General features: G+C 41.6%; 1 pseudogene; it reads right to left on the minus strand.

Annotated features, from left to right (window-relative positions):
- Positions 1-6378: 6378 nt before the first annotated feature.
- LOC149171156 (putative L-cysteine desulfhydrase 1 pseudogene) lies at positions 6379-8517 on the minus strand (annotated as a pseudogene).
- Between the last annotated feature and the right edge of the window lie 2558 nt (positions 8518-11075).

The following is an 11075-nucleotide window of genomic DNA, read 5'->3' on the forward strand; positions in this document are numbered from 1 at the left end:
CACAAATGTGTAATAAACCATATGATAATAAGAACCAAGCTATAACGTTGAGTTGAACCTTAAGCCGAATGAAATGCTTAACTGTAATGGGAACAACACATAAATGAATGATAGAGGAACATAAGGCCATGTTGCAGGCTGCAGCAAAGCCATAAGAGCTTAGAATAAAACTTGAAATAGTGGGCTCGGAGACCCTTTATTAATATTCAACAGTTGCATTGAAGACCTTCTGCTTAGTAGGGTCTACATTCGCTTACATCCATTTATTTGCCTAAGTTACAAGATGCTTTGCCACACGGCAGGCATTGCGTAAGCATTGAGGTTTGTTTCCCTTGGGGCTAGATGAGCCCATCAGCTTTACCTAAATGGCCTTCAGCCTTGCATTCTGCATAGGCTAGATCATCCTAGTGCTGCCAATGAGGCACCAGACGGTTTTGTATAGCACCATGGTGCTGCTTACAGGCTCGACATGGATTCTTGGTATTGTCGACGTGTGGCGAGTGACGTGGAGACCTCTTAGGAGCCCACACCAAGCCCGTGGTAGGTATGGATGTCGGAGCGCCTATGCCGCCATGCGTGAGATTCCCTGTCCAAGAACAGGGAATGCAAGCAGGCTAGGATCTCTTTGGAGTTGGATTCACCCAAGCGCGAGAGGGATAGCACCATAGAACATCTTAATAAACCATTGACGTCGACATAAAGCCTTGACATTGATTCGGAGGTCTGTCGAACCTCTGAGACAAAGTCATGGTCAATAAGGCTAGCTCAAGGAGGTTTGTGTAGCAGCAAAGCTTGTCCTTGGGGCGACCATGGAGATCCCCTTCTAATTCACAACATAAGGCAAGGTCAATATCCCTTAATTGAGCCATGGCAGAAAGCGAGAGAAAACTTGTCGCAGCAGAGAGGGATTGTGCCCTGAACTTATAAGAAAGGACGGGTAACCTTATCCTTTCGCTGATCAAAACCCTAGTCGTGGAGGCTTCCATTGGCATGGCTTGATTCTCCTCTAACACGATTGGTCGCAAAAGTGTTGACATGGCCCAGAAGGAATACCCCGGAAGATTGTTATGTGAGGCAAAAGGGGCTACCCAGGATAGCAACAGTCAAGACACCCTAGTGGCCACACAACCCCAGTTGTTAATTTATTGGTTGGGGATGGACCTACATGACAGGTCATCCCATTAGGTTTCAGCGGATCACTCGCATAAGGTGCAGAAGGGAGCACGATGAGGTGGCAGTGCCACTACGTGTCCCAATCAGGAGCAAGGGTCGTGCAAGGGTGTGGCCCACCAAACTGACATGGCTTAAAGATAGAACTCGAAGGTCCTATCCCGATTCATTTCTAAGGACGCGAGCAAAGAAAAGTGGGGTGAAAAGAAGCGGGATGATGTGGCACTATGACGTGCATCGTGCAGGATTGCTATTGGCTAGAATGGTACGCACACAGCCACATAGGCCCGAACACCTAGCCCGGAAGCATGAAGAGAAGGCGCAAAGTGAAAACACTGGGTAAAGCCAAGCGGGATGACGTAAGGAGTTTATGTAGTTGGGCCCGCATTGTCATCACAGTGCTATTGGTCGGAGACTGGCCCACTTATCGAGTCAGCCCGAGGAAGTTCACCCTGGAAGATTTAAGCAGGAGTCAATTGTAAAGCGTCGAGATGGAGGCAAGTGGGATGACGTGGGAGTGGTCACGGTGGCAACAGGGAGTTGGTTGTGGCGAACCAATGGGGAAGAGGCCATACATCCCCACCATTCACATAAGCCTTGTAAGCGAACCCGGTGGGAAGTAAAAGGGGTGCTTTTGGTAGTGCGCCAGAAGGGACCGAACGATACAAGCAAGCCTGACAAAGCTCTCATTGGCGGAGGAAGGATCCACAGCCAAGTCAACCCAATGTTGTGTTCTAGGTGGAATAAAGTGTCACCATAAGATATGAGGTATCGGGATAATTCCAAGTGTCGGGAGAGAGTGAACGAGGTGACGTGTCCAGTAGGACCCACCCGAAAGGCGCTGGCTAATGCGGAGTGGAAGCCATTGGATTTTAGCGAGCATAGCAAATATATATATATATATATATATAACATGGAATTAACAAAAAAGAATATAATTACCCCATTCCTCTAATGGTAACCTGAGGGGCCAAGTGACGTTATATCCTCAATTATCGTTCGAAGGCTTAAACCTATTTTGAAGCATCCCATTGATCCGTAACAATCGGGTTTCGTGGAGGGTCGTCAAATAATGAATGGAATTATTACCACCCATGAAATGGTGCATTCACTAAGGCGGAGCAAAAGTCGGGCCTGATGATCAAGTTAGAGCTTTTGAAAGCATGTGACAAACTTAACTGGGACCACTTACTCAGAGTGTTGGATGCCTTCGATTTTTCCCCTGATTAGGTCAGATGGATCCAATCCCTCATCTCGTCTCCCTTTTTCTCTATTCTCCTCAATGGCTCCCCATCCTGGACATTCAGGGCTTCTAGAGGCCTTCGCCAGAGAGACCCCCTATCCCCATTTCTCTTTATTTTGGCAGCAGAGGGCCTGGGCAGATATATCAAAAAGGTTGTTAATCAAGGTGTTGTCGAAGGTTTGAGGTTGTGGGGTCATGATCTCCCTTATCACACCAGCAATTCATGGACGATATTATGTTGTTCGAGGAACCTTCCATTCAAGAGATCAAGGCCTTGGAACAAATCCTCGTGAACTTCATAGATGCTTCAAGTACGTAGATTAATGGCGAAAAATCAAACATATTATTTTTTAATACAAATAAACCAGTCCAAAGGAACCTTGCTAGAGTTTTGGGATTTCGCATTGGAACTCTTTCGATAAAATGCCTTGGCATTCCTTGGCTAGTAGTTCTTTAAGGGTTTCACTTTGGTCTGAGCTCAAGAAGAAGCTTTCCCGCCTGCTATTTAACTATTCTTTCAGAGCCTTGAACCTTCCTAGTCGGATTGTTCTACTCAAAGCAGTGTTGCAGGCTCTGCCCGTTTATTAATTAATGGTGTTACCAGTTCCAAAAGGGGTGTAAAAGACATAGTCTTCATATTCCAAAAGTTTCTTTGGTAAGGTGCTCAGCAAGCTCGAAAATGGGCCCCGGTAGCATGGGAGAAGGTTTTCCTTCCAAAGGGAGGTGGGGGTTTAGGGTTGAGAGATCCTGAAATGCTCAGTCGTGTCATGGGCACAAAGCTCTGGTGGCAGTGGCTCCAGGGAGGACCAGAAATCTGGAAACGCAAGTACATCCCTAGGAGGGAACGGGCGGAGATGGACAGAGACCATGATTTTCCATAATGATCTTCGATTTGGAACTTGGCCAAGGCTCAGAGATAGTTCATTCGGGAACACTTGTTCTAGAATATCTTAGACAATTGCACAGAGCATTTCTAGGAAGACTCATGGCACCAATTTCCTAAGCTAGCAAATCATGAGGAACTGCTACACATTAAAGAGATCACCCATTGGTCTGGGGCAACGGTGGTAACAGACTACTGGGACACTAGGAAAAACCAGGACCAGTGGCGAGTGTGGAAGGATACAACGAGTGGAACCAAATAATGAGTCAACAAGAATGGTATAGCTTGAATGACATCTGACAAGAGAGTAAGATCCAATTTGCCCAAGGTAACAATTGCCTACAATGGGGACACCAAGCGTAGGGGATGATCTCTATCAAAGAAGCCTACCAACTTTTGACCAATCATGCAAATCTTCCTAAGGAAGCCTTTTGGCACAAAGAATGGGGTGGAAAATTGTGGCCAAAGGTGGCCAGTTTATTATGGTTGGTTGGTCGTCGTCGTTAATTGACCTGGGATTTGCTGCGTCATAAAGGCTTTGTTGGACCCTCTCGGTGCCCGATCTGCTAAGAATAGGAGAAAACCATGGAACACCTGCTCAATACTTGTCCTCAGATGGAAGTACTATGGAATAGAATTCGAACAATATTCGGGCACCTAGGCAAATCACAAAACAGCCTATGGGAAACCATTGAGATGTGGAGATCCAACCTCTTTAACAATCCCATAGTTAGCAGGGTCAGGTTCTTGATTCTAGGCTTCCTCCTTTGGAAGGTTTGGAAGGCAAGGAACATGATTGTGTTTAAAGATAGCAGGAGTTCTCGAGATGAGATCTGGGACAAAACCAGATAAATATCAAAGAAACGGTGCTTTCGAAGGCTTGGTCGAAGGAGGATTGGTAGGCAGAGAGGCTAGAGGCCCAAATTCTAAAAAATTTGGAGATCTTGCATGATTTGGTGGCTTTGGGACCAGTTAGACAAGTGGAGATGTTGGGCCATTCACCGAAGTTCTTTACTTTCCCTCCCCGCGGCTTGATTAAGCCTAATTTCGATGGCACCTCCAAAGGAAACCCAGGGCTAGTGGACTATGGAGGAATCTTTCGTGATGATGAAGGTCGCCCCCTGGGTTTAGCGTAGTCTAAAGAGCCCACAAATTAGCCCGTAAAATAATAGAAATTCCAGCAAGATTAGACAAAATCCAACAGAAATTTTTTTAAATTTGGGTTACAACTATCAAACTTCAAGGTTTTGGGTGCCCCAGGGGTTCTTGATGGTGTTGAATCCATTTCCACCATAAAAGAAATGATTCAAACACTCCAGCATTTTGATTTTTTGAAAAAAAAATTACCGGCTTCGGCAAGAAATCTGTCATCCAGGCGAATTTGTGGCATCGGTAGACAACGCCTTGGGTTTTGATGCAGAATATTGTGGTAGCACAAGCAACAATGTAGTTGAATTTTCAGCTCTTGCTCAAGGTCTGACCATTGCACTACAGAAGGGATACTACAAACTCCAGTTGGATGGGGACTCTCTGTTAGCGGTTTCAATAGTTAAGAAGTTGTTGAATGGATCTCCAGTGCACAAGGTCATCAAGAGTTGGCAATTAGAACTCCTAGTCCATAGGATTCAGTCCTTGGTGCTCTCAATCCCATATGTCATCACCTCTCATTCGTTGAGATCAAGAAACAAAGTAGTAGACTTGCTTGTGAATTGGGCCAGTCAAGTTCAAAACCTATTGCTTTATCTGCACTGCCCCCCCCTGTCACTTCTGACTGGACAAACCAACTTAAAGTCTGAGACGTATTGTTGCGGCAGACTTGGGAACCCCAATGGGGGTGGGTGAATGGAGTGTACGGATCCTAGCTCCGAGTGGGCAAAGCAATGATACATGACGTGTGCGTCAAGTCGAGGAGGCTACCAAGCCAAGTGGCGTCATCCAGACCAAAGCCTCGAGAAGATGAAGGCTTGCTATATATGAGGGTAGCTTAAAAGTTTAAGCAATATTTGGTTTTTTGGCATGGGCAGTAGGGAGAGCGGTTTCACTAACACTGAGTGTGCACAAGCTCTTCACCTATGCATGCCCGTTGGTTTGGATAGCTCTGTATCGAGGGACGCTGGTTGTGGGTGTTATGTTTACAATGTTGGGCTTGCTCGAGTGACTTTTAAGGTGGTGTGGGATCCAGTGGAATGGATTTGGGGGTGCACACAGTGTGTTCCAAGAACATTGAATGAAGCTTTTGCAATGCAAATTCAAGTTGCAGAGTTTTGCCTAGGGCGTAGCCTCCGAGTCATCAATGGAAACGTGGTAAGCGGGGGATTTCCTTTCTACTCTAATTACCTTTTGTTTCATGCATTTTGATAGTGTCTGGCCACCTCAGCTCTGTTCCTTTCTTGGGAGGGTGCAGTTTGGTGGCAAAGTTTCGATTTGGGGTTCTGGAGAGGCAGAATTGGGCGGCCCTTCTATATCGGAGGCTCTGCAAAGGACCCGTCTTCAAGTGGCGGTGTTAATTTGAATCACAGTCGGTGTGTTGGAAGTGCCAGTGGTCATTGCACTTATTGTGTGGTTGTGCTCCCTCAAGAGGGCTAGAATAGTCAGAATTGCAAGAGAGGGTTGTGTGTCTCTTTCTCTCTGACGACCTGGCTTTTAGACAACCTGGTGGTTATGCTATGCCGACGCAGGCATGCCCAGCGAGGTGCAGGGCCTTGTGGCCAGCCTGGGGATTGGGCCGACCAAGCGAAGATGATGAACAAGGATGTGGTGGGGAGTTTCAGGATTATATGCTGTATCTTTTTGAAGAATTAATGAAAATATTTTGACCGACAAAAAAAATAATATAATTTTAAGGTCAAGGCCAAGTTAGACATCAAATTCACGAATGAGACTCTCTTCTTTTGTGGGAAAGGATCCACCTCTACACAGCAATTTGACTACGAAAGTCAATGAATTTGAACTTGTGACTTTTTAGGAAGAAACACATCCTCTTAACCATTAGGACCACGCAGGCTGTATATTATTTAAAATGGAAAAGGTTTTCTAGTTTTTGGTTTTCAATTTTTTCTAAAGCATAGAAAAGTTGGAAAAATGTTTAGAAAGTCACATTTCTGCCGTTTCAGGCAACTTTGCTGTAAATATAAAAGTTGAAACAATATCATCCATTGGCATATTTACATTCTCTAAATCAATCATCTTTAAAGCCCATTAAGACATCTTTGTTGTAAATGCAAAAGTTGAAGCAATAGCATCCATTTGCATATTTACAGTCTCTTAATTAATCATCTATAAAACCCATTCATTGGTTGTTTTACCCTCCTCTCTTTACTACTGAATGCTCCATCACCATGTACAGAGAGTGCAGTGGAAACAAACTTTTAAAAATAGCCTATCCATTTTCAGACTAACTGAACTTACTGCTTTTACGAGCAAACATTTTCCTTTGCTTTAGACACCTCTGCTACAATCTGAAGTATAGCAGCTTTCAACTTCAAATAGTCATCCAAAGTATTGTAAATTTGATGAGAGATTCTTGCATAAGCTTTGAAACTCGGTTCTATATTTGAATGGAAGTCTGCCTTCGGTGCCCTGTAATAAATTGGAACCTCTACAGAAAACTCCATTCTTAGACGAGACCTTAACTTTAAGGCGTCCAGGTCTGATGAAACCTCCAAACTATTTGGTAAAGCAACCATCGCCATAGACGCGCATAATTCTGGAGATGTTCCCAAATCAGTTCCCCAGGCCTCAGCTAGCATTTCCCCCATAGCAACTACATTCTCGTGGTTCTTCTGCCTGATAGCATCAATACCACCCTTGAATTTTTTAGTGAACTCTAAAGCAGAAGGCACACAAAGCTGCGCACTGTAGTCTCTAGTACCAACCCAACCAGACTCTGCTGGTAATCCATTTCCAAATTCATGAGAAACAATTGGGTGATGCATAATAGGATGAAATGTGCGTCGGCAATGAAGAAATGCAACAGAGGGAGGGCAGAAAAACCATTTGTGGAGGTTGCTAGTGTAGAAATCAGCGCCAATATCTTGCATATCAATATCTACATTCCCAATAGCATGAGCGCCATCTACAAAAACTTGATCTACCCCTTCATCCCTGCATATTCCAATCAGCTCTTTTACAGGAACAAGAACAGAGGGCATGGAACTTACATGGTCTATGACTGCCAATCTGATTTTACCGCCATCTCGCTTGCCACAGTCCACTGCTGCCCTGAACTTCTCTATGATTTCTTCATTGGATCGCACCGGGAATGGCAACTCAACCTCAATGATCCACGCTCCAGCCCGGCCTGCATAAGCCTGGATTGCCTTCTTCACGGCTCCATAGGCATAATGAAGCATCAGTATGGCATCACCCTTTTGAAAACTATTCTCCATGAATGCCCAAGCAACCTGTTGGAGCACAATTGCCACTGCAGTGGTGGCATTGTCCACGAGGGAAACTTCATCAACATGTGCAGCATTGATTAATTCGGCTACTGTCTTGCGAGATTGCAATAACCCCTCCTGTAAAGGCCCAAAATAAAAACTATCAGGCTGCTGCAACCACAACCGTGCCCACTTGGCCTGTGAATCTAAAACCGAAGCAGGGCAGGTCCCAAAACTTCCATTATTTATCCGAGATACGCCCTGTTCATGGTGCCCAAATTCTCTCCTGATAAAATCCAGCTCGCCACCATGATCATCCTCCGCAATAATGGGTTTTTCTCTCCTTAATCCCTGTTTTTTATCATTCAAAGAATGGTTTCTGGTCTCTTCATTTAATACCAATCCATCTACAGTCCTGGACGACATGTGATTCTCTGAGAGATCCTTATCAGACATTTCATATATACCCATTTTATTCTCTTCTTGACCCACAAGCCCATCGGAACAAAAATACTCACACAGTAGTTCCTCTTTCTCCATTTTCTATGACGGGGAAAATAAAAAACAACGATCTTAGTTTAAGTCTTGGATTCTTCCCCTTTTCCCTTCCAAAAGTTTCAGAGCCAAGAAGGGATTCCAGTGTCCTTGGTTACCGGTTTTTATTTTGGTTTTCCAGGTCCCATCTAACGGCATAGGTAGAGATGGCATCATTCCCGTAGCAGAATCTTATCATGGTGGAACCTTATTATTTGTCATGAAACATAGTATGATTTTCTCGATTGCATCGTGGATTCGCTTAAAAATTACACAGTTACTGACTTACGAGCTACTTGTTTAATAACCAATTGAGAGTGTATTGTTCACAAATTGAGAGAGAATCAAATTAGCCTTTGAATCTTAATTTTCTCATATGGATATGCATGGACATGTAAAAGGTGAAATTTCCATATTAATGGTTATTGTTTGATGTAAATTTCAATATTAATGGTTATTGTTTGATCTATTCTATTGCAGTGAAATAAGTTATTGTTTGATTCATTTTATTGTAATTGTTTTGGAGGTTAGTTTCATTTTCTTCTTATTCTTGCAAATCCTTATGACTTGTTATTAACGAATATTTATTTATTAAAAAGTTGTAAATTAATTTTTTTTTAATTATAAATTTCAATATTATAATTAAAAATTAATGATTTATGACTGGTTATTAACCAATATTTATTTATTAAAAAGTTGTAAATTAATTATTTTTTTATTATAAATTTCAATATTATAATTAAAAATTAATGATGTTCATAAATTACTGTGTCTTTTTTACTTTAATTAATTGATTTTTTAATAATAGTTTTTTTTATATTTCTAAATCTATATTTATATTTTCATATTTACTTTTGCTATGTAATGAGAAGCTGAATCAAAGCAGTTTGTTGTACCTTCATTTTCTCTACTAGACTTTGCTCTTTAGGGAATTACTCATTTTGATTTAGGTTCAAATGGATTGTTGTAGGTTCAATCAAGGTTCTCTACATGTTGGGAGTGGAATGGCACTTATCCACTATATTAACCACATTTATTAATATGGTCATTTTAGATATAACTAAAAGTTATAAAGTGCAAAAGATTGGAATATTTATTTTTAAATAAAATGCAAAAGTTGAGAAATTATTATTCCACTTGAAATTTTACTAGGTATTTGTTAATAGAAACACAAAAGGGCAAAAAATTCTCACAAAATAAGTAACAAAGTATAATTGTTAATTTTAATTTTTGGCAAAAAGTAACATGGTAATAGTGGTCTTTTTAAAAGTATTTTATCTCTTTAATTACAAAAAAAAATTGGAAGAAAAAACTGAAAGAAAGAAAGGAAAAATACAAACATATAAAACACATTTATTAAACATGGGGAGGAATATATCAATCAATGAATGCATAATGATAAACACATTTTTTAAAGATGTTGATTTGAAATTTATTTAATGATACCATAGAATAAGAACTATTGAATTTTAATCTAGCGTTGGAGATATTGACAGTATAATTAGAAAATAAATGCATGTGAAAGTTAAAATGTAATAAAAACAAAAAGAAAATACCAATTAGTAAATAATGACAAGGAAGAAACTAAGGCATCCTAAGGGAAAGTATAACCCTCAAATTTTAAAAGCATTCGATAAAGAGCAGTGATTGTTGTAACATATTTAGAGCCTTATACAAGAAAAAGGCATATTGTATAACTAGTGTAGACATTATGTTTCCTTACACAATATCAATTTCCATGTCTCTATTGTTCCATGTTCCCTTTCTCTCCTCTCAATTGATAAATGACAAAAACATCAATAAGTAGAACATCACAAACAAATGCCACCGTACATGTCATCTTTGTTTCAAAGCAAGACTTGCATCCCGTATGTAACAGTGTTGGTGTAAATTCCGTGTAATAAAAGTTAAAAATAATAACCACGATTGATGGACACTTATTCCAAGTTGAATGTTGGGCAAAACATCCTAGGGGGTGCTCATTTGGTTTATTACAACTAACGAAATTGGCAAAGGCAATGGCTAAGGCTTTGGAAAGAGAAAACGACTTTTTTGGCACAATTATTTATTAAAATAATTGAAATTAGGAGAAAAAGAAGGGGAAAGGTCACAGGTTGCATGTGAGGAGGAAATTGATGGAAAATAATGGAAAATGAAGAAAATAGATGCCTAATTGATAAAAAGGCTTCTGAGGATCAATTGGTACCTTTTTTCAGTTCAGTTTTGGAGCTCTCTCATTATTCTCTCTCTCTCTTGGACACTTAGAGTTTTCTTGGTGCACTTTAGCATTAGATCAAGAAAGGCGATGAAGACAAGAAGAAGGAAGGAGCAAGCAAGGAAGAGCATGATCAAGCAGCTAGAGCGGGATTTTTTGCAAGTACTAATTTGCATGTGTGATTTCCTTGCTAGATTTGACATGCATGGTATTGCATGTGGTTGTTTTTTGTCATGGCATGGGTTTTGCCAGGTGTGACAAGGTTTTCAGCCTAGCCTTGTCATTTCTGAATAGCCTTGATGAGATGGGTTCTCATACTTCGGTTGAGCTGGATTATCAGATGGATTCGAAGCTGAGTGGGGTGGATCTCCAAAATGACAAACACATGGCCTAGTGGTCCTTGAACCGGACTATGGATCACGGTAAATCCACTGGCCTAGTAACCCTTGAGCCAGACTGTGGGTTGCGGTAAAGCCAGGATTGTGTGCCTCGGTGGGCCTAGGAATCCTTGCTAGTGAATGGCAAGATATACGGTAAAGCCAAGAGGTGGATTGCTCTCTGTTGGGCCTAGTAGTCCCGGGATGGGATGTACGGTAAAGCCTGGAGAGTGGGTCTCGGTGTAGGGTCTAGTGATCCCTAGATCAGACTATG

Source organism: Pinus tabuliformis, chromosome 4_2 (genome assembly GCF_031772625.1).
Source record: "Pinus tabuliformis cultivar Carrire ecotype Pingquan chromosome 4_2, CPIR1, whole genome shotgun sequence".
Lineage (NCBI taxonomy): Eukaryota > Viridiplantae > Streptophyta > Pinopsida > Pinales > Pinaceae > Pinus > Pinus tabuliformis.